This window comes from Neofelis nebulosa, chromosome 3 (genome assembly GCF_028018385.1).
Source record: "Neofelis nebulosa isolate mNeoNeb1 chromosome 3, mNeoNeb1.pri, whole genome shotgun sequence".
Lineage (NCBI taxonomy): Eukaryota > Metazoa > Chordata > Mammalia > Carnivora > Felidae > Neofelis > Neofelis nebulosa.
In genome coordinates this window covers 87,181,774-87,202,974 of record NC_080784.1, presented here as the reverse complement: position 1 = coordinate 87,202,974, position 21,201 = coordinate 87,181,774, and the positions used below count along the sequence as shown (strand labels likewise).

The 21,201-nt window shown below is 38.7% G+C and overlaps 1 protein-coding gene across 1 annotated transcript in view; it reads right to left on the bottom strand.

Moving 5' to 3' along the window:
• Positions 1-19,642, bottom strand: part of CLGN (calmegin) — a 57,054-nt gene extending 37,412 nt beyond the window's left edge. Inside the window, exon 1 of the mRNA XM_058721317.1 lies at positions 19,530-19,642. The gene's annotated coding sequence lies outside the window, so the exon portion shown is untranslated. The remainder of the gene's footprint in view (positions 1-19,529) is intronic.
• Between the last annotated feature and the right edge of the window lie 1,559 nt (positions 19,643-21,201).

Below are 21,201 nucleotides of genomic sequence, written 5' to 3'. Positions count from 1 at the left end.
AAATAAACAATATAGAATCTAAAAAAACTGTAGAGCAGATCAATGAAACCAAGAGTTGGTTTTTTGAAAAAATAAACAAAATTGACAAACCTCTAGCCAGGCTTCTCAAAAAGAAAAGGGAGATGACCCAAATAGATAAAATCATGAATGAAAATGGAATTATTACAACCAATCCCTCAGAGATACAAACAATTATCAGGGAATACTATGAAAAATTATATGCCAACAAATCGGACAACCTGGAATAAATGGACAAATTCCTAAACACCCAGACGCTTCCAAAACTCCATCAGGAGGAAATAGAAAGCTTGAACAGACCCATAACCAGTGAAGAAATTGAACCCGTTATCAAAAATCTCCCAACAAATAAGAGTCCAGGACCAGATGGCTTCCCAGGGGAGTTCTACCAGACATTTAAAGCAGAGATAATACCTATCCTTCTCAAGCTATTCCAAGAAATAGAAAGGGAAGGAAACCTCCAGACTCATTCTATGAAGCCAGTATTACTTTGATTCCCAAACCAGACCCAGACCCAGTAAAAAAAGAGAACTACAGGCCAATATCCCTGATGAATATGGATGCAAAAATTCTCAATAAGATACTAGCAAATCGAATTCAACAGCATGTAAAAAGAATTATTCACCATGATCAAGTGGGATTCATTCCTGGGATGCAGGGCTGGTTCAACATTCACAAATCAATCAACGTGATATATCACATTAATAAAAGAAAAGATAAGAACCATATGATCCTGTCAATCGATGCAGAAAAGGCCTTTGACAAAATCCAGCACCCTTTCTTAATAAAAACCCTTGAGAAAGTCGGGATAGAAGGAACATATTTAAACATCATCAAAGCCATTTATGAAAAGCCCACAGCTAACATCATCCTCAATGGGGAAAAACTGAGAGCTTTTTTCCTGAGATCAGGAACACGACAGGGATGCCCACTCTCACCGCTGTTGTTTAACATAGTGTTGGAAGTTCTAGCATCAGCAATCAGACAACAAAAGGAAATCAAAGGCATCCAAATTGGCAAAGATGAAGTCAAGCTTTCGCTTTTTGCAGACGACATGATATTATACGTGGAAAATCCGATAGACTCCACCAAGTCTGCTAGAACTGATACATGAATTCAGCAAAGTTGCAGGATACAAAATCAATGTACAGAAATCAGTTGCATTCTTATACACTAACAATGAAGCAACAGAAAGACAAATAAAGAAACTGATCCCATTCACAATTGCACCAAGAAGCATAAAATACCTAGGAATAAATCTAACCAAAGATGTAAAAGATCTGTATGCTGAAAACTATAGAAAGCTTATGAAGGTAATTGAAGAAGATATAAAGAAATGGAAAGACATTCCCTGCTCATGGATTGGAAGAATAAATATTGTCAAAATGTCAATATTACCCAAAGCTATCTACACATTCAATGCAATCCCAATCAAAATTGCACCAGCATTCTTCTCGAAACTAGAACAAGCAATCCTAAAATTCATATGGAACCACAAAAGGCCCTGAATAGCCAAAGTAATTTTGAAGAAGACCAAAGCAGGAGGCATCACAATCCCAGACTTTAGCCTCTACTACAAAGCTGTAATCATCAAGACAGCATGGTATTGGCACAAAAACAGATGCATAGACCAATGAAATAGAATAGAAACCCCAGAACTAGACCCACAAACGTATGGCCATCTCATCTTTGACAGAGCAGGAAAGAACATCCAATGGAAAAAAGACAGTCTCTTTAACAAATGGTGCTGGGAGAACTGGAAAGCAACATGCAGAAGGTTGAAGCTAGACCACTTTCTCACACCATTCACAAAAATAAACTCAAAATGGATAAAGGACCTGAATGTGAGACAGGAAACCATCAAAACCTTAGAGGAGAAAGCAGGAAAAGACCTCTCTGACCTCAGCCGTAGCAATCTCTTACTCGACACATCCCCAAAGGCAAGGGAATTAAAAGCAAAAATGAATTACTGGGACCTTATGAAGATAAAAAGCTTCTGCACAGCAAAGGAAACAACCAACAAAACTAAAAGGCAACCAACGGAATGGGAAAAGATATTTGCAAATGACATATCGGACAAAGGGCTAGTATCCAAAATCTATAAAGAGCTCACAAAATTCCACACCCGAAAAACAAATAACCCAGTGAAGAAATGGGCAGAAAACATGAATAGACACTTCTCTAAAGAAGACATCCGGACGGCCAACAGGCACATGAAAAGATGCTCAATGTCGTTCCTCATCAGGGAAATACAAATCAAAACCACACTCAGATATCACCTCACTCCAGTCAGAGTGGCCAAAATGAACGAATCAGGAGACTATAGATGCTGGAGAGGATGTGGAGAAACGGGAACCCTCTTGCACTGTTGGTGGGAATGCAAACTGGTGCAGCCGCTCTGGAAAACAGTGTGGAGGTTCCTCAGAAAATTAAAAATAGACCTACCCTATGACCCAGCAATAGCACTGCTAGGAATTTACCCAAGGGATACAGGAGTACTGATGCATGGGGGAACTTGTACCCCAATGTTTATAGCAGCACTCTCAACAATAGCCAAATTGTGGAAAGAGCCTAAATGTCCATCAACTGATGAATGGATAAAGAAATTGTGGTTTATATATGGAGTACTACGTGGCAATGAGAAAGAATGAAATATGGCCCTTTGTAGCAATGTGGATGGAACTGGAGAGTGTGATGCTAAGTGAAATAAGCCATACAGAGAAAGACAGATACCATATGGTTTCACTCTTATGTGGATCCTGAGAAACGTAACAGAAACCCATGGGGGAGGGGAAGGAAAAAAAAAAAAAAGAGGTTAGAGTGGGAGAGAGCCAAAGCATAAGAGACTCTTAAAAACTGAGAACAAACTGAGGGTTGATGGGGGGTGGGAGGGAGGGGAGGGTGGGTGATGGGTATTGAGGAGAGCACCTTTTGGGATGAGCACTGGGTGTTGTATGGAAACCAATTTGACAATAAATTTCATATATTGAAAAAAATAAAAATAAAAGTAAATTCTTAGAACTCTTAGATCTTTCAGAACGTTTCTATAGACCTACATTGGTCCGCTTTAGAAACACTGGTATGAGATTAGCAATTTACATCCACCAGAATGGCTATAATCAAAAAGAGAAAGTAACAACTGCTGAGAGGATATAAAGAAATTGGCACCTTTATACATTGCTGGTAGGAATGTATAATGATGTAAGTTTTGGAAGATAGTATGTCAGTTCTTTAAAATGTTAAAAATAGAATTACCCTATAACCTAGCAATTCCACTACTAGGCATCTGCCAGAGAGAAACGAAAACATATATGTACACAAAAACTTAAATATGGATGCTTAAAGAAACATTTTCATAATTAGCCAAAATTTACAAACAACACAAATATCCATCTACTAATGGTTAGACAAAATATGGGCTATCTATACAATAAAATATTACTTAGCAATAAAACTGAATGGTATACTGATATGTTCAAGATAGATGAATCTCAAAAAACATGCTGAGTGAAAGAAGCCCGTAATAAAAGACCACATATCGTATGATCTCATTGAAAAGAAATAGGTAAATTTATAGAAACAGAAAATAGATTCAGTGAGTGCCTAGGGAAAGGAATCGGAAGAAAGGGTTAAGGGAGGTAAGGTTTTTGGGGAGGCAATGAAAATGTTCTAAAATTGGATATGGTAATGGTTACATAACTATGTTAAGTATATTAAAACCCATTGACTTTTACACATTAAACAAGTGAACTTGAAATTGCAAATACTGTATTAATAAAGTTGTTCTTAGAAAATAAACATTATAAAAAGTTTTTTCCCATATAGTTAGCCCAACTAATTAGAACCTTTCTTTTTTTTTTTAAATCCCCATCCCCTATATCTCCCATCCACCCACCCACCTTCCCTCTGGTAACCATCTGTTCTCTATAGTTAAAAGCCTGTTTCTTGGTTTGTCTCTCTTTTTTCCCTACGTTCTTTTGTTTTGTTTCTTAAATTCCTCACAAGTGAGATCACATGGTATTTGTCTTTCTCTGACTGCCTTATTTCATTCAGCATAATACTCTCTTGTTCTATCAGTGTTGTTGCAAATGGCAAGATTTCATTCCTTTTTATGGCTGAGTAATATTCCATTGTATATATATATACCACAACTTCTTTATCCACTCATCCATCAAGGGACACTTGGGCTGTTTCCATGGTTTGGCTACATCCCATGAAGTAGTGTTTCTGTGTTTTGGGGGTAAATACCCAGTAGTGTGATTACTGGATCATAGGGTAGTTCTACTTTTAATTTTTTGAGGAAACTCCATACTGTTTTCCACAATGACTGCACCAATTTTTATTCCCACAAACAGTGCAAAAGGGTTCCTTTTTCTCCACATCCTTGCCAATGCTTGTTTCTTGTATTTTTGATTTTAGCCATTCTGACAGGTATGAGATGATATCTCATTGTAATTTGATTTGCATTTCCCTGATGATGAGTGATACAGAGTATCTTTTCATGTGTCTGTTGGCCATATGTATGTCTTTTTTTGAGGAAATGTCTGTTCATGTTTTGTGTCCATTTTTAAGTAGATTGTTTTCTGAGTGTTGAGTTGTATCAGTTCTTTGTATATTTTGGATCCTAACCTTTATCACATGTCATTTGCAAAGATCTTCTCCCATTCCATAGGTTGCCTTTTAGTTTTAGTTTCCTTCACTGTGCAGAAACTTCTAATTGTGATGTAGTCCCAATAGTTTTTGCTTTTATTTCCCTTGCCTCAAGAGACATATCTAGAAAAAAATGTTGCTATAGCTGATGTCAGAGAGATTACTGCCTATACTCCCTTCAAGAATTTTTATGGTTTCAGGTCTTTAATCCATTTTGAGTTTGTTATTGTGTATGGTGAAAGAAAATGGTCCAGTTTCATTCTTTTGCATGTGGCTCTACAGTTTTCCCAACACCATTTGTTGAAAAGACTTTTCCTATTATATATTCATTCCTTCTTTATTAAAGATTACTTGACCATATAACTGTGGATTTATTTCTGGGTTTTCTGTTCTATTCCATTGATCAATGTGTCTATTTTTATGCCAGCACCAAACTGTTTTAATTACTACCACTTTGTAATATAACTTGAAGTCTGGAATTGTGATACTTCCTGTTTTGTTTGTCAAGGTTGTTTTGGCTATTTGAGGTCCTTTCTGGTTCCGTACAAATTTTAAGATTGTTTTTCTAGTTCTGTGAAAATCGCTCTTGGCATTTTTATAGGGATTGCATTAAATCTGTAGATTGTTTTGGGTAGTATAGGGCCTTTTTAACAATATTTGTTCTTCTAACCCATGAGCATGGAATGTCTTTCCATTTCTTTGAGTCATACTGAATTTCTTTCATCAGTATTTTCTAGTTTTCAGAGTACAGGTCTTTCGCTTCTTTGGTTATGTTTATTCCTAGATATTTTATTGTTTTTGGTGTAATTGTAAATGGGATGGTCTTAATTTCACTTTCTGCTGCTTCATTATTAGCATATAGGAATGCAACATATTTCTATACATTGATTTTGTATCCTGCAAATTTAATGAATTCATTTATCAGTTGTAGTAGATTTTGGTGGAGTCTTTCAGGTTTTCTATATATAGTTATCATGTCACCTGCAAATACTGAAAGTTTTGCTTCTTCCTTACCATTTTGGATGCCCTTTATTTTTTTATGTTGTCTAATTGCTGTGGCTAGAACTTTCAGTATTACGTTAAATAAAAGTGGTGAGAGTGAACATCCTTGTCTTGCTCCTAACCTTAGGGGGAAAGTTCTGTTTTTCATCATTGAGCACTGTGTTGGCTATGGGTTTTTAATATAAAATCTCTATTATTTTGAGATATGTTCCCTCTAGAACTACTTTGCAGAGGTTTTTTTTTTTATCATGAATTGATGTTGTACTCTGTCAAATTATTTTTCTGCATCTGTTGAAATGATATGGTTTTCATCCTTTCTCTTATTGATGTGACGTTATCATGTTGATTGTTCTGCAAGTATTGAACCACCCTTGCATCCTAAGAATAAATCCCACTTGATCATGGTGTATTATTTTTTAAAATATATTCTTGAATTCAGTTTGCTAATATTTTGTTGAGGATTTTTGCATCTATATTTATGAAAGATGTTGGCCTGTAGTTCCGTCTTGTGGTGTCTTTATCTGGTTTTGGTAGCAGGGTGGTACTGGCCTCATAGAATGAATTTGGAAGTTTTCCTTCCTGTTATATTTTTTGAAATAGTTTGAGAAGGGCTATTACTTTTCTTTAAATGTTTGGTAGAATTTGGGGCACCTGGGTGGCTCAGTCAGTTAAGAGTCCAACTCTTGGTTTTGGCTCAGGTCAAGATCTCACAGCTCGTGGGTTCAAGCCCCGCATCCAGCCCCACGTCCAGCTTGCATTGAGTCCCATGTCAGGTTCCAGGATCCATGCTGCCACTGCTAGTGCAGAGCCTGCTTGGGGTTCTCTAACTCCTCTCCCTCTTTGCCCCTCCCCTGCTCACACACTCTCTTTCTCTCTCTCAAAATAAATAAACTTAAAAAAAAAAAAAGACTTTTCAATGTTTGGTAGAATTTGCTGTGAGGCCATCTGGTACTATATTTTGTTTGTTGGGAGTTTTTTGATTACTGATTCAATTTCACTGCTGGTAATTAGTCTGTTCAAATTTTCTATTTCTTCCCGTTTTAGTCTTGGTAGGCTACATATTTGTTTCTAGGAATTTATCCATTTCTTCTAAGTTGTCCAATTTGTTGGCATATGGGTTTTTATAATATTGTTACAACTGTTTGTATTTCTGTGGTGTCAGTTGTTATTTCTCCTCTTTCATTAGTAATTTTGTTTATCTTCTTAATTTTTTTACTGAGTCTTGCTAGAGGCTTATCAATTTTGTTGATCATTTCAAAGAACCAGCTTCTGGTTTCACTGACTTGTGATTAGAACTTTCTCTAATGAGATCAAAACTTTATGTGAATATGTGGGCCAGTTGGCCTTGATTTCTTCTAAGGGACACTGAATATAACACTAAAGCTTACTTTGAAAAATGTGTGTTTTTTTTTAATGACACCAATTTACAATAGGAATATTCTATATTAAGAAGTGTGTCAATACCACCATCTTTATGGACAAAGACAACACAAAAAATGATGCATGCTGTTATTTGTTGGAAGAGTCTGAGAACTCTCTGAATCATAAAAAAGAGGTGTAACTGAGAAAGTAAATTTAAAGAGATCAATTGGACTCAATAACCATAGGTAGGTTTATTTAAAATTTTTTGTACTTATTAGCAGAGAAATGAGTGCACTGCAAATTGCTTATTAATTTTTAATAATTCTAAAGCTTCAGGTGTGCCTGGGTGGCTTAGTTGGTTAAGTTGCCAACTCTTGATTTTGGCTCAGGTCATGATCTCATGGTTCATGAGATCAAGCCTGACATTGGGATCTGTGCTGACAGCAAAAAGCCTGCTTAGGATTCTCTCTCTCTCTCTCTCTCTCTCTCTCTCTCTCTGCCCCTCCCCGATGCATGCATGCATGCTCACACGTGCTCTCTCTCCCTCTCTCTCAAAATAAATAAACATTTAAAAAATTATAATAATTCTAAAAGCTTCATTGTTCTAAAGTTTTGCAAGCCTTGCATATTTACATAATGTAGTAAAGTCTTTTGCTTGAGTTACTATTTGAGTAAAACAGAAATGCATAAAATAATAGTAATAATGAACATTAGTATCACTGGTGGCCCATATCTCCTCCTTTAAAATTAAAATACACTTTAGTTTCCTAATAGTTTGTTGAAAAAAATATTCTAAATGCTTTGTTTGAGCTCTGGTGTATTGGGCTGTTGGGAAAAGTTAAGGCGAAACCAAGCAGGCAGTGCTCTCTCTGGAATCCTATTCTCACATCAACCAGGGCAATCCCCATTCTATTTTCTATATTATAGTTCTTCCTAACTTTCCTTCAGAAATAAACAGTTGGCAAAGCTTCATGAAAAAAAGTTTTGAAAATCTTTTATCTTAAAATCTGTCTCTTCTCTAAAGTTCTAGGACTATGATCATGCATTTGCATAAAGGGAGGAGCCAAATTAATCTCTGCAGCCCAGGACGTGAATAGGATAGGCATTATTACTTCCCATCTACAAACTGAAAACAGATTTTAAAACTTGGTCAAAGTCACATGGGTTGAAAATGTGAAACAAGATCAGAATCTAGAACTGTACATTAATATACCATGCTACCTCTAAATTTAATCTTATCCCACTGCATTATTATATGCTTTTTGATAAAGCAACAGAAAGAAATTACAAAAATAGTAACAGCATATGTTTTCAAAATTCTTGAAAATTTCTCAAATTTAGGTTATTAGTATTGTTATTAAGATATTTACCCAGAAATGAATACATGACCTTACTACAGAGTGAAATACTTAAAAATAAATTGCTATTGGTCACAAACCATTCTGTAGCCAATGCAGTTCTATAGATAATAGTCTCCATTTAAAAATGATGTAGTTCAAGGTTGTTGCTGCTGTTCATTCCTTTTTTTAAAAAATCAGAAATATAGACCCAATAGTTTCTGTTTAATTCTTGAGTGCTCTATTATTATTCAGTGATGCACCAGCTGACAACCGAGAATTAAATCATGAAGGTCAGGGGTGCCTGGATGGCTCAGTCATTAAGCATCTGACTTTGACTCAGGTCATGATCTCCCAGTTTGCAAGTAAGAGTCTCACATCAGTTCACAGAGCTCCAGCCCTGTCTTGGGTGAATATGAGCCCCACTTTGGGTAAAACATGAGCTCCAGGTGAGCCCCAATTTTCTCTCTCTCTCTCTCTCTCTCTCTCTCTCTCTCTCTCTCTCTCTCTCCCTCCTCCCCTTTTGGATTCTCTCTCTCTGCCCCTCGCTCACTTGCACATTCTGTCAAAAAAAAATCATGGTCACAGTATTACTTGCAAGTTATCACACTATGGTACCAATATATAATCAAGCTTCAAACAAAACTATGAAGTTTGTCACATATCATTTCTCAAAGGAAGTGGTAAAATATGGCCAGGTCTGTATTGGAACTTTGAGAGGCCTGACAATGGGGTACTACCACAAAACACAAGTAACTAATTTGTGTAAAGACATGTTTTTAATTGTGGTAGAATACGCAACATAAAAGCTACCATTTAAACCAATTTTAACTGTTCAATTCAGTAGTGCATTTACACCATTGTATAACCAATCTCCAGAACTCTCTTCATCTTGTACAGCTATTAACTCTATACCATTAAGCAACAATGTTCTCATTCTTCCTCCCTCAAACCCCTGGCAACCATCATTCCTTTATTAGTTCTTACTTTTTTTTTGGTACAGTCTTTAAGTTTTTTTCTACATATAACATCATATTATCTATGAATAAATTTTATTTCTTCCTTTTTAATTTTATTTCTTTTTCTTGCCTAATTGCTCATGCCAGGACTCCCAATAATATGTTGAATAGAAGTGTCAAAAACAGACATACTTGTTTTGTTCTAGTTCTTAGAGGAAAAGCTTTCAGTCATTCACCATTGAGTATGGTGTTAGCTGTTGGCTTTTTACATACGCCCTTTATTATGTTGTTACTATTAAAGGTAGTTTCTTTCTATACATAGTTTGAGTGTCCATCATATAAAGGTGCTGAATCTTGTCAATTGCTGTTTCTGCATCAACTGAGATAATCATGTCCCCCCCCCACTCCATTTTGATAATGTGTTATAGTACATTGATTAATTTTCGTATGTTGAAACATCCTGGCATACTGGGAATAAATCCCACTTGTTCATGGTGTATAATCTTTTTAATACACTTCTGAATTCTGTTTCCTAGTATTTTGTTAAGGATTGTGGCATAAACATTCATTAGGGATATTGGTCTGTAGTTTTCTTGTAGTTTCTTTGTCTGGCTTTGGTATCAGGGTAACACTACCCTCATGGAATGAGTTGGGAAGTGTTCCTTCCTCTTCAATTTGTCAAAAGAATTAGAGGAGGATTGGTAATAATTTTTCTTTCTATGTTTGGTAGACAAATAGACTTTATTTGCTCCTAGGCTTTTATTTGTTGGAAGGTTTTTGATTACTGATTCAATCTCCTTTCTAGTTATAGATCTGTTCAGATTTTCTATTTCATCATGATTTAGTCTTAATAGATTCTATGTTCTAGGAATTTATCCTTTTCATCTAGATTAACCAGATGTTGGCATATAATTGTTCATAGTATTCTCTTACAGTCCTTTTTATATCTACACAATCAGGTGTAATGTCCCCTGTTTCACTTCTGATTTTAGTTGAGTCTTTTTTCTTACTTTTTTCTTTTCTTTTTTTCTTACTCAGTATAGCTAAAGCTTGGTTAATTTTGTTGATCTTTTCAAAAAACCAACTTTTAGTTTCAGTGATTTTCTCTATTGCTTATCTACTCTCTATTCCATTTATCTCTCTCTCACCTAATCTTTATTATTTCTTTCCTTCTTCTACTATTGGTTTTTCTAGTTCTTTAAGGTGTAAAGTTAGGTTGTGAATTTTAGATCTTTATTTTTTAATGTAAACATCAACAGCTATAAATTTCCCTTTTTGCAAAACTTTCACTGTATCTCATAAGTTTTGGTATGTTGCATTTCTGTTTTCACTTATCTCAAGATATTTTCTATGTTGCATTTCTGTTTTCACTTATCTCAAGATATTTTCTAATTTCCTTACGATTTCCTCTTTGGCCTTTTGGTATGTTTAAGAGTGTGTTGTTTAATTTCCACATATTTGTGGATTTTCCTGGTTTCCTTCTGCTATTGATTTCTCATTTCATTACATTATAATTTGGAAAAAATACCATGTATGATTTCAGTTTTTAAAAAAATTATTAAGATATGTTTTTTGGCCTAACATATGGTCTATCCTACAAAATATTCCATGTATACTTAAGAAAAAATAATTATTTTGGGGAGCCTGGGTGGCTCACTTGGTTAAGTGTCCGACCCTTGGTTTTAGCTCAGGTCATACTCTCACGGTTTCATGAGTTCGAGCCCCATATTGAGCTCTACACTGGCAGTGTGGAGCCTGCTTAGGATTTTCTCTCTTCCTCTGTCTCTGCCCTCGTCCCAGCTAGTACTATCTCTGTCTCTTTTAAAATAAATAAATAAGTGTAAAAAAAAGAAAAATAATGTATTTGTATCAATATTCATCAGGAATATTGGTCTGTACTTTTCTTGTAGTGTCTTTGCCTAGCTTTGGTGTCTGAGTAATACTGTCCTCATAAAATGACTCTGAAAGTATTCTCTCCTCTTTGATTTTTTGGAACAGTTTGAGGAAGACTGATATTAATATTTATTTCAATTGATTGGTATTAATTTTTCTTACTGCTGTTAGATAGAGTGTTCTGTATATGTCTATTAGGTCCAATTGGTGTATAGTGTTGTTCAAGTCCTCTATTTCCTTATTGATTTAAATGGTTATACGATTTTAGTGTAGCCAGCGCTTGTTTATATGGTATAAGGTAAAACATTTAATGCTGATACTATCCCCTCTGCCCCCGGTTATAAACATATAAAAAATTGTAGGCCCAGGGCTCTAAGCTTCCTGTGTATTCCTTACTCCACACAGACTGCTGAGATCACTAAATAGTATTTGTGCCTTCATAAGGTAGAAGGGAGGCCCTAGAGAAATCCATCTATTGTCATGTACCTGTCATCTCATGTATGTTCTCTGCACTGCTTCTGCACTGATTCAATAACAAATTACAGCACATGTGACTTTGGCCAAGTATGAGATGCCATTCTCGCTCATCTCTGAAACCAAGACCAAGCAGCCTGATCTACCTCGAAGAGTTTCAGCAACATTACCTAAAAGCCCTATTGAATCTCCACTGTGAGCCCACAGTCACAAATTGTAAAGTGCGGCTCGTTTACTGGTATTGAAGTAATGCTCACTCCCACATCGAAGGTAGCTGCTGCTACAGCACGAAAACAAAAAACAATCACAGGATACCCAATGATTGTTTTAAAGCATGAGAGACATTGTTGGCTGATCACCATGCCCAAGGGACATGACTGGACTACATTTTCCTTGGCGTTAGGTGAGACCCAGAAAAGCCAATGACATAGTTGTAGTCTGAGTCTGAAGGCCTGAGAGCCAGAAGTCAATGGTAAAAGTTCAAGCCTGAAAGCCAGCAGGCTCGGGACGCAAACACAACTAATGTTTCAGTTCGAGTCCAAAGACAGAAAAAGACTGAAGTCCCAGCTCAAACAGTCAGGCAGGAGGAATTCCCTCTTCCTCACCAGAGGGTCAGCCTTTGTGTTCAATTCAGGCCTTCATCTGACTGGATGAAGTACCCATACTGGGAAGAGCAATCTGCTTTCCTCAGCCTGTCACTCAAATTTTAACCTCATCCAAAAACACCCTCACATACACACCCAGAATAACGTACCTGGGTGTTTAAACGTACCTGGGCACCTTGTGGTTCAGTCAAGTTGGCACACTCCTCCAGAATGCCCACAACCAGAAATTGTGTTAGGTCTCTGAGATAGTTTTATTTTCTATTGGAGCACTACCTTGACTAATACATACTTTTAACTAACACCAGGCATTTTTTTTGTCTAAATCAGAAAAACCTAGAAATAATGAAAATACCTCAAGCAATACAGCACAATAGTAGAAAAAGAACCATAAGAGCAGAAATAATAGTTGAAAATACAACTTTCTGGGAGTTTGGACACTGCAGTACTACAAAACATTTCAAGAAGTCTGGATCTGATCCTAGAAGGTGAGAAACTACCGAGGTCTGAGATTAATGAAAAGAACGAAGATGAAATCCTGGATATAATTATATTACTTTGGTTATACCAGGTTCATTTTCAAAATAATGTTTATATAAATATTATAAAAATATACTTACCTATGTATTTAGGATTTATACTACTTCTACATAGTTCCAAAGAATAGCTTGAGGTATCATACAAAACAAAAAAACAGACAAAAGTTGCTGAGGACTGGTACTCCTTCTCATTTCTGTATTCCCAGTACCCAAGAGTGCTGGCATGTGATTGGAACAGATACATGTGTATAGAATCAATGAATGAATGCGTATGTAAGAGGGGGAAAAAAAAGTCAGGTGGCAGAGGGACTAGACGTTAGTAAGCAACAAACTAGGATGAGTTTCTTGTTGAGGCAGTACGCGGCAATAAATTTAGCAAAAAGATTTTTACACAATTAGAGGAAAGCAAAAATAAAATGAGGGAGTTTTCATTGTCTACAAAAGTCTACGAGATCCTTAAAGAGAAAAATCCTCTTTTAGAATTAACTGCTAGAAAAATTTATGGACTGAATCCCTACATAATAAATGTCTTTATTGTCTTGAGAGAAAAATAGTTATGTCAACACTTCTAACATTGGCCTCCTAAAGTTTGTTAGAACATTGGTAAAACTTAACACAGCAAACGTATTTCTATAGAGAAAAGATAATGGTCCAGAAAGTTTGCAATTTTATGATCTAATTTAATATGGGGAAATTAATCATATTTTTAAGTTCTATTCTATATCTATTAAGAAATATCTCTTCTTATGAGTTATTTCAGAATCTTGCTACAGATCGCATTTTAACAACCCAATTCATAATTTACTAGGAAAGATAGTGAACAAAAAGATCAAATTAAGAGGTTTTGTGTTACCATATCACAGAAATAAAACTGGACAAATTCTCACCAAAATTAGAGGGCATTCTTAGAGTTTTCTATGTAACACATAGAAAATTCACTTTGAAAGATCACAAATGAGTTAGAGAGGCAGGTAATAGCGGCATCTTAGAAGGCAGCCTTCTTCCAAAGAAGCTGCAAGACTCCATTTGAAATGCAGTTATTTTCTCACAGAAGAAATGAGCATGCTTCAGAATAAGCTGCATCAGGGATTTATTAATCGTGATAGCTGATGTGTCCAGAAATTCAGGGAAGGTTAGCCAATAGATAATAAAATTCATCATTCACAAATTCATTTAACAACTATTTATGATTGCCAGTTATGTGCCAGGAACTATGTTAGATGCTGAATTTACAGTAATTAGCAAAACATACATAGAAAGCCCTTGATCTGAAAGAGCTTCTAGTCTAGGATGGAAAGCAGACATCAAACGAATAACCCAGGTATTACATGTAAACTATAATACAGAAAAGTAAATAAGTTCTGGGGTGCCTGGCTGACTCAGACGGTGGAGCATGAGACTCTTGATCTCAGGGTTGTGAGTTCGAGCCTCACTCTGGGTATAGAGATTACTTAAAAATAAAATCTTTAAAAAAAATAAAAGTAAATAAGTTCTAAGAGTTGGGAACTGGGAAACTGAATTTGCATAGTAGGGGAAAGGTCAGAGAAAGCCTCCTTGAGAAAGTTACATTTAAGGTGTGATGTAAAGGATAGAGAGGGGTGATTGCCCTAGGCCAAGGACAAAGGAAGCAGCAGCACATGATGAAGGAACTGAAAGGGGAAGAGTGGAGCAAGAAGAGTACGAAGTGCTGTCTCAAGTACATACTATTTTACAAACGTTCATTCTGCAGCACTCTGTGGTGAAGGCGTTAGCATCCCATTATACATAAGCAAAGCAAGGCTCAAGGAGATAGGTAACTTACCTAAGAATACAGACTGCCACTAAATAGAAGGGGCAAGACTCAAAGTTAGGTCTAGTTTCAGGCTATACATTCCTTTTACTCAGGCTCTAAGATTCGAACAAATGACATTAAAGTTCTAGGCCTGGGGTGCCTGGGTGGCTCAATCAGTTAAGCATCTGACTTTGGCTCGGGTCGTGATCTCACTGCTCATGGGTCAAGCCCCGCATTGGGCTTTACACTGACAGTTCAGAGCCTGGAGCCTGCTTCAGATTCTGTGTCACCTTCTCTCTTTGCCCCTCCCCTGCTTGTGCTCCCTCTCTCTCTCAAAAATAATAATTAAATAACTATTAAAAAAAATAAAGTTCTAGGCCTATAAAATATAAAGTTAAATATTTTCTCTTCCATCCTTTAGACATATATTTTGGTTACTGTAGGTTTTATACTTGAAAATCCTTTTTTTATGTGTATCCAAACTATGACTTATGCATATATAGTTTAAATGGCTTTTAAAATCTTTCCAGCAAAGATTTTAAAGCAGCTTAAGCCTATATAAAAATATAAAAACTAACAACTTCATGGTAATACCTTACATTACTATGACCCTTTAAAATTTTACAGTGCTCATATAAATTTTAAGACATTTAAGAAGATAATTGGCTTACTATCGGAACTATAATTATCACATGCCAGATAACATAAATGTATCTAGGTATCTCCTCTCCTTAACAAGGCTAGAAGGTATGTTTTCATTAACTGTTAATACTTCTACTTTCCTAGTTAGACAGAATAATGACACCCCCCCCAAAGATATTTACACCCTAATCCTTGGGTCTTGTGAATGTTACCTCATATAGCAAAAAGGGCTTTAAAGATGGAATTAAGGTTGCTAATTAGCTGACCCTAAAATAGAGGGACTATGCTGGATTATCCAGGTGGGCCCAATTTAATTACATGGGCCCTTAAAAGTAGAAGAGAAAGCCCTTGAGAGATGGGTAGAAGAGATTTGAAGAGTAAGAGGAACTTCACCCACCAGAGAGACCTTGTAGATGGAGGAAGGGGGCCGTAAGCCAAGCAATGTGAATAGTCTCTAGAAGCTGAAAACAGCCCTCAGCTGACTGTCAACAAACAGGAACCTTAGTCCTACAGCCACAAGAAACAGAGTTCTGCCACCAACCTGAATGAACAAGGAAGCAGAACTTTCTCAGAGCTTCTAGTAAACAGTGATGCCTGGCCTATGCCTTGATGTTAGCTCCGTGAGACTGTGTCAGACTTCTGGCCTATAGAACCGTGAGAAAATAAATCTGTATTACTTTAAGATCCTACATTTGTGGGATCAGTTCTGGAAGCAATGAAAACTAATACTTTTATCATTCCTGAGCTTCTTGATTCAACTTCTTTGAAACTGATGTTACTAACAAAGTCATTTTTAATTCTATTGCCTACTGTTCTCCTGACTGCTTTCCTCTTGGAGTCATCTCCTCCCTTGGTTTTTATGTCCCTGTTCCTGATTCTTGATTCTCTTCATCTTCTCTGCCCCCTTCATGGGCACTTTCTCCAATCTTCTGTAAATGTTGCTATTCCTTAGGGTTCCATCCCCAGGCTCTCTTCTTACATTATATATACTCTTGATTTCTACCTATAAAAGCTAGGTAAGGACTCCCAAATCTTACCCTCAGCTCAAAAAGCACTCCTTTTTTTTTTTTTTACAAATATAATTTATTGTCAAGTTGGCTTACATACAACACCCAGTGCTCATCCCAACAAGTGTCCTCCTCAACGCCCATCACCCACTTTCCCGTCTCCCCCACCTCCCCATCCACCCTCAGTTTGTTCTCTGTATTTGAGAGTCTCTTGTGGTTTGCCTCCCCCCACTCCCTGTTTGTAACTTTTATTTTTTTTCCCCAAGCACTCCTTGATTTCAAATCACTATCCATCTTCAAGGGTGTCCCAAAGCTTCTGCTAATTTGAACGTGGACTTTCCACCCAAATCTGCTTCTCTTATCTCCTGAATGCTCTGCTTCCATTAACCATACCTCCAGTCAGCTAAATCAGTCAAGTTACTTTGCCATTATCATAAGACTATTGTTTCTTACTGATCCCCTATGTCATTGGCAACTAAACGCATTTGGGCATTTCTTAAATGCCTCAGTCTATCCCCACGACACAGCCTGGTTTAGGAACCTATCATTTCTGAAGAGGATCAACAAACTCCCACTTTGCCTCTTCACTTCCAGTCTTGCCAATCTCCAAATCTATCCTCTCTACCTTCTCTCTAGCATGAGTTTTTGAAAACAAGTCTTACTGTTTATAAAAATGTACAGTAGTTCTTCGTAGTGCTCAGCATAAATTCTGTCCTTTTCAAACTCCTTTCTTTCTCTCCAACACTCAACCCTGTAACACATTAATACTTTTCTGTATGCTGTATCTTATAACTGAGAGGCCCTTCTGCTGTTCAGCTTCACTGAGGACTCCCCCAACACTGGTATGCCTCAAAAGTGGTGTTTCAAAGCCACTATTTTTAAAGTCTTAGTTGTCCTGCAGCTTCAGGAGGAACCCAACTACAAGATGATATAACAGAAAGTTATACACTGAACTTGGCACTATCACACCAAGCTTCTAGTTCTATTATTAAAAAGGCAAGAGGTTAAAACTGCTTTGGGCTTGTTTTTCATTTTGCCAAGTGAAAGAGTTAAACTACATGATTTAAAGGTCTATTAAAGTGGACAATTCTAGCTTTCTAATTAAGAGCACTAAAACTCGGTCCTGAAAAGCAGTAAGGCTAACTTATAACACTGTTCAATTTCTAGAGATCCATCAACATACTTGCATCATTCATACACAATTAACTTTATCAACTAGATAATATAATTATCTTTGTTTAATTAAAAAATGTTTATTTATGGGGCGCCTGGGTGGCTCAGTTGGTTAAGTGTCTGACTTCAGCTCAAGTCATGATCTCACAGTCTGTGAGTTCGAGCCCCGCGTCGGGCTCTGTGCTGACAGCGCAGAGCCTGGAACCTGTTTCGGATTCTGTGTCTCTCTCTCTGTCTGCCCCTCCCCTGCTCAGGCTCTGTCTCTCTCTGTCTCAAAAATAAGTAAAAACATTAAAAAAATTTTTTTTGTAATGTTTATTTATTTTTGAGGGGCGGGGAGGGGCAGAGAGGGAGGGAGACAGAAAATCCCAAGCAGGTTCCACGCTGTCATTACAGAGCCAGAGATGGGGCCCACTCACCAACCATGATATCATGACCTGAGCAGGGATCAAGAGTCCCAAGCTTAACCAACTGAGCCACCCAGGTAACCCTAATATCGATTATCTCGTTCCAAGGCATCAGGGATAGGTCTACATGGTACTGGAAGAACAAACCAATTAAATATGAAGGCAAAACTGTAAAGTGAAGAGAGGCCAACTTAAGGTGACCAAAAGGAAGGATACCTCGAGTGATTAAATGACATAGAGTGATGTAAAAACTTTAAGAATTTTTTTCTTAAAAAAATTTCTTTAAAATTTTTTTAATGTTTATTTATTATTGAAAGACAGAGGGGCGCCTGGGTGGCGCAGTCGGTTAAGCGTCCGACTTCAGCCAGGTCACGATCTCGCGGTCCGTGAGTTCGAGCCCCGCGTCAGGCTCTGGGCCGATGGCTCGGAGCCTGGAGCCTGTTTCCGATTCTGTGTCTCCCTCTCTCTCTGCCCCTCCCCCGTTCATGCTCTGTCTCTCTCTGTCCCAAAATAAATAAAAAACGTTGAAAGACAGAGACAGTGTGAGCAGGGGAGGGACAGAGAGAGAGAGGGAGACACAGAATCAGAAGCAGGCTCCAGGCTCTGAGCTGTCAGCACAGAGCCGGATGCAGGCCTAGAACCCACGAACCGTGAGATCATGACCTGAGCCATAGTCCGACACTTAACCGACTGAGCCACCCAGGCGCCCCTCTTAAAAAGTTTTTAAGTAAATCTTACGACTACATCAGGGTTTTGATGGCTTTTATGCAGCAAAATTTTCAAAATAAATTAACTTCTAATTTGAGACTTCTTCCCATGGCCATTCAATTTACTTTCTCGCTCCTTGCACCACCCCCTCCTCTTCTGAGCTTTATTGACACTTGATTTTAAATCCCAAGCAAATGCCTTCTTGTTACTTGCGCGATGCTAAAATAATATCAGCTAAAATGTCTTGATTGATCGTAAGCAGGCTTTAGGCGATAATGAGTCTATAGTAATTAGGGCTTCACTGGATTCAACCCAACTCTTTTGCTCAGTCCCTGGAGGCACACACCGGGCTCCAAGCAGCGCATCTAGGGAGTGGCCAGGAATTACAGGCCACCACTGCCAAGAGGGTTGAATCTGTTCGTCTTTACAAAGCTGGGAATTGCGTAAACTGAGCCTTTTTTGTTTTTGCTCACGATTTTAAAACTAGTGGGTGGGGTGAGCCGCGCCCTGACACGCCCGGGCCTTCCATACATCCCTCGGGAGCGCGCACCAGGACTCGAGCTTGGAATGGGGCTGAAATAGTAACCGCTGGAATAACGGACTCGGCTCGCTGGGGCCGCGCAAGCCTTGGAGGCAGAGAACACCAGCCTCCTCGGCGCCCCAGCCCCCGCCTCAGCGCAGCAGGTGGACACCGCGGTTCGGGAGGACCCAACGGACCCGATGTGGCATCAACTCCCGCCGCCCTTGGTGGCTTTTCTCCTCCCGAGGACAGGAGAGCCCACCCAAGAACCTCGCTCGGGGCACCTCCATCCCAGAACTCAAGAACCACTCCCTCACCTGGCCCCAACCAGTTCAGCCTGGCGGGTCGCCAAAGAAAGGTGTGCGGCCCAGGAATCCCCGCCCTGGGCGTAAATGCAATGACTCCGATTCCTCACTCTAGCCGGAGCGCAAAGGGCAGTAGGAAAGTGGCGTACTGCCCACGCACCTGTCTTGCGGGCCCGTTTTCAGCAGTGGCAGCTCAGATGTCCGAGTCGCTGCCACTTGGTCCCCGCGTCACCCCAGACCAATCCCGCCGGCGGCCGCCCAGAAGCGACTGCTAACCGCGCATGCGCGAGCGGCCGCAGGCAGGGAGGCGGCGGCGGCCCGCGCGCACCTGCGTGGAGGCTCAACTGGCGCGGAGGGGGCGCTGCCCAGCGAGGCTAGGCTGCAGCTGCGGGGCCCGCCGTAAGGCGCGCCCTTGGGCCTCGCGCCCGCTCAGCGGGCCAGGAGTGAAGTGGGCTGGCCGGGCACGAATTCCTCCCTCTTAGCCCAAAGAGTTTCTCCTCCCTGCCCTCTCTGCAATCAGGGGGGTAGTGCCTGCTATTGCACATAAATGGATCCTGAGTTTTATATAATTCACATTTTTGAATAGTGTCCAGTTAGTACCCCAGGCCTTTCCTAGAGTTCTAGATGTTGAGAGGTCGTTGTGCTCAGCAGGGAGGCTTCCTATTTCGTGTGGGTGTGTGGTTAAGTATACATATTAAATGTTAACGTAACACATTATTTTCTTTCTGAAATTGCTAATATTTATTGTGTTCTCTGTACTCCAGGGGTTTTACATTATTTTATTTAACCATCACAACCCTGGTGAAGGAACTAAAGATAATTACTTGCCTGAATCTATGATTAACAAATGGTGGAAATAGGGTTTAAATCCAGGCCCATCTCTCTCATAGTCTGTACTTTTTTTTTTTTTTTCAACGTTTTTTATTTATTTTTGGGACAGAGAGAGACAGAGCATGAACGGGGGAGGGGCAGAGAGAGAGGGAGACACAGAACCGGAAGCAGGCTCCAGGCTCCGAGCCATCAGCCCAGAGCCTGACGCGGGGCTCGAACTCACGGATCGTGAGATCGTGACCTGGCTGAAGTCGGACGCTTAACCAACTGCGCCACCCAGGCGCCCCTCATAGTCTGTACTTTTAACCAAACACATCAAAATTAAAAATACAACATAAACGTAGTATTGAATCTCAAGTTTCCTTGCCTCATTGATAGTGGATCATACACATTTTGCTAATATTTTATAGCAAATCTTGACTGAATTAGAATGTTTGGGATGTATAGTAGGCATATGTTTAACTGTTTTAAAAAATGCTGAACAAGCTTCCAAAATGGCTGTTTTACATCCCCACCAGAATGTATGAGAATTCCAGTTACACTACATTTTCACTATTGCATAGTATGGTCAATCTTAGTCTTTCTAGAGACCAATCAATGATGTCTCAATGTGGTTTTAAATGCTATGTAGTTTTCTTATACATACCAAATCCTCTCCTTAGGACTTCTATCATTTTGTATTTCCAGTGTATGAGAGTGTTTATTTTCCACATAACCTTACCCAACAGAATGCATTGTCAAGCATTTGAATTTTTGTCAACCTCATGACTGATATCTCAGTGTAGTTTCAATTTAAAAAAAATTTTTTTTTAATTTTTTTTTTTAACGTTTATTTATTTTTGAGACAGAGGGAGACAGAGCATGAGCGGGGGAGGGTCAGAGAGAGAGGGAGACACAGAATCTGAAACAGGCTCCAGGCTCTGAGCTGTCAGCACAGAGCCCGACGCGGGGCTCGAACTCACGGACTGTGAGATCATGACCTGAGCCGAAGTCGGACGCTC